Source organism: Neopelma chrysocephalum, unplaced genomic scaffold (assembly GCF_003984885.1).
Source record: "Neopelma chrysocephalum unplaced genomic scaffold, ASM398488v2 Primary Assembly neopelma1_183246, whole genome shotgun sequence".
NCBI lineage: Eukaryota > Metazoa > Chordata > Aves > Passeriformes > Pipridae > Neopelma > Neopelma chrysocephalum.
In genome coordinates this window covers 1-2,900 of record NW_020938200.1, presented here as the reverse complement: position 1 = coordinate 2,900, position 2,900 = coordinate 1, and the positions used below count along the sequence as shown (strand labels likewise).

Genomic DNA, 2,900 nt, shown 5'->3' with positions numbered 1-2,900 from the left:
TCCTCTGGAATGTCACAGGACATGGTGTTGGGCACCTTCCCACCCCTTGAGAAGGTCCCCAAATCCTCGTGAGCTCCTCCCTCCCGGCCCTACGGCATTCCCAAAATCCCTTCCCGGGGTTATCCCAGCCACGCCAGCATTCCCAAAATCCCTGCTGGAGTATCCCAGCTGACCTCTCCTCTGGCATGTCACAGGACATGTTGTTGGGTTTGAGCTGGACCCACTCCCTGGTGTTGAGGTCCAGCCTGTGCAGGTCGGTGCTGTAGATGTAGCCGGTGGTGCCCCCGAACACGTAGAGACACCCGTTGATGATGGCCATGGCCTGGGGGGAAAAACCAGGGACAAAGGCACCTCTGGGGCCGGAAAACTGGGAATTCCCACCCTTCCCAACCCCAGGGGAGAAGGGGAGGGGGCTTTTCCCTGCTAAAAAATGCCTCGGGAAGGGCAGGGAAAGGGGGCACTGCTGGGGGAGGGGATCTCCGGACAACACCAGGATGTCCCAGGAGGCCCTAAAAGGTGTTGTTCTAATAAAAATAAGATCTAAAAGTTGTTCTTCTAATAAAAATAAGTGTTCTAATAAAAATAAGACCTAAAAGTTGTTCTTCTAATAAAAATAAGACCCAGAAGTTGCTGTTCTAATAAAAATAAGACCCAGAAGTTGCTGTTCTAATAAAAATAAGACCTAAAAATTGTTCCTCTAATAAAAATAAGCCCTAAAAGTTGTTCTTCTAATAAAAATAAGACCTAGAAGTTGCTGTTCTAATAAAAATAAAACCTAAAAGTTGTTCTAATAAAAGCCCTAAAAGTTGTTCTAATAAAAATAAGACCTAAAAATTGTTCTTCTAATAAAAATAAGACCTAGAAGTTGCTGTTCTAATAAAAATAAGCCCTAAAAGTTGTTCTTCTAATAAAAATAAGACCTAAAAGTTTTTGTTCTAATAAAAATAAGACCTAGAAGTTGCTGTTCTAATAAAAATAAAACCTAAAAGTTGTTGTTCTAATAAAAATAAGACCTTAAAGTCGCTGTTCTAATAAAAGTAAGACCTAAAATGTGTTGTTCTAATGAAAATAAGACCTAAAAGTTTTCATTCTAAGAAAAATAAGACCTAAAAGTCATTGTTCTAATAAAAATAAGACCTAAAAATTGTTCTTCTAATAAAAATAAGACCTAAAAGGTGTTGTTCTAATAAAAATAAGCCCTAAAAGTTCTTGTTCTAATAAAAATAAGACCTAGAAGTTGTTCTCCTAACAAAAATAAGTGTTCTAATAAAAATAAGATCTAAAAGTCGTTCTAATACAAATAAGCCCTAAACGTTGTTGTTCTACTAAAAATAAGACCTAAAAGTTGTTGTTCTAATAAAAATAAGCCCTAAAAGTTGCTGTTCTAATAAAAATAAGACCTAAAAATTGTCCTTCTCATAAAAATAAGACCTAAAAGTTGTTCTAATAAAAGCCCTAAAAGTTGTTCTTCTAATGAAAATAAGACCTAAAAGTTGCTGTTCTAAAAAAAATAAGCCCTAAAAGTCGTTGTTCTGATAAAAATAAGACCTAGAATCCCCGTTTTTTTGGAGTTAGAGGTTTGTATTTAGAGTTTGGGGCTTGAAAATAAGACCTACAAATGAGGGTTTTCATAAAGGGTTTTGGAGTTTGCATTTGGAGTTTGGGGTATGGAAATAAAACCTAAATCCACTGTTTTCATTTGAAGTTTTGGGGATTGGAAATAAAACCTAAACCCACTGTTTGCATTTGGGGTTTTGGGGATTGGAAATAAAACCTACAAACCCCTGTTTGCATTTAAGAGTTTTGGGGTTGATCTGCAAACCCCCATTTTCATTCAGAGTTTTAGGATTTGATCTACAAACCCCTGTTTTTATTTAGATTTTGGGGTTTGGAAATAAAACCTAAACCCATTGTCATTATTTGGAGTTTTGGGTTTGAAAATAAGACCTAAATCCACTGTTATCATTTAGAGTTTGGGGTTTGGAAATAAAACCTAAACCCACTGTCATTATTTGGAGTTTGGGGTTTGAAAATAAAACCTAAAACCCACTGTTTGCATTCAGAGTTTGGGGTTTGGAAAAAACCCTACAAACCCCTGTTTGCATTTAAGAGTTTTGGGGTCTAGAAATAAAATCTAAACCCCCTGTTATTGTTTGGAGTTTTGGGGTTTGGAAATAAAACCTAAATCCACTGTTTTCATTCAGAGTTTTGAGGTTTGAAGATAAAACCTACAAGTCATTAGTTTGTATTTAGAGTTTGGGGTTTGGAAATAAACCCCAAATCCACTGTTTGCATTTAGAGTTTGGGGTTTGGAAATAAAACCTAAATCCACTGTTATTAATTGGAGTTTTGGGGTTTGGAAATAAAACCTAAAACCCACTGTTTGTATTCAGAGATTGGGGTTTGGAAATAAACCCTAAATCCACTGTTTTCATTCAGAGCTTTGGAATTTCGACCCGTTTTCACTCCCAGTTTTGGGGTTTGAAGCTTTTGAGGTCCCAGAACAAGTCCTGAAAGCCCCAAACTCTCCTCAAATCCTCCTCCTCTCCCAATCCCAGTGTTCAGGACCCACATTTCCACCTCCTGACCCCACCACAACCCTTCCTTTTCCCGGGAAACCTCCGGGAACCGTTCGATTTCCTCGCGTGGGATTTTCCCGGATTCACTTCCAAGGAGGGAAAATAACTCCCAGGGGAGAGGGATTGTGGTGCTCAGGGAATTCTTTCCCACCTGTCCATAGATCCTGTTGGGTTTCTTGCCCCTGCAGCTGAGCAGGGCCCACCTCTTGTACTTGACGTTGCAGACGTGGACGTCGTTCCCGTTGCTCTCCCCGAAGGGGATCCCGGTGCCTCCAAAAACCAGGAGGTTGTTCCCGTGCAGGACAACTGGGAGAGAGGGAG

General features: G+C 39.4%; 2 long non-coding RNA genes across 2 annotated transcripts; both read right to left on the bottom strand.

Annotated features, from left to right (window-relative positions):
- Window positions 1–633: 633 nt before the first annotated feature.
- On the bottom strand, window positions 634–1,014 carry LOC113962617. The gene is made up of 2 exons (XR_003532582.1): window positions 983–1,014; window positions 634–775 (listed from the first exon to the last, which is right to left on the bottom strand). It is a non-coding gene; the product is annotated as an uncharacterized LOC113962617 (long non-coding RNA).
- Window positions 1,015–1,088: 74 nt separating this feature from the next.
- LOC113962616 lies at window positions 1,089–1,644 on the bottom strand. Its single transcript, XR_003532581.1, has 2 exons — window positions 1,339–1,644; window positions 1,089–1,230 (listed from the first exon to the last, which is right to left on the bottom strand). It is a non-coding gene; the product is annotated as an uncharacterized LOC113962616 (long non-coding RNA).
- Between the last annotated feature and the right edge of the window lie 1,256 nt (window positions 1,645–2,900).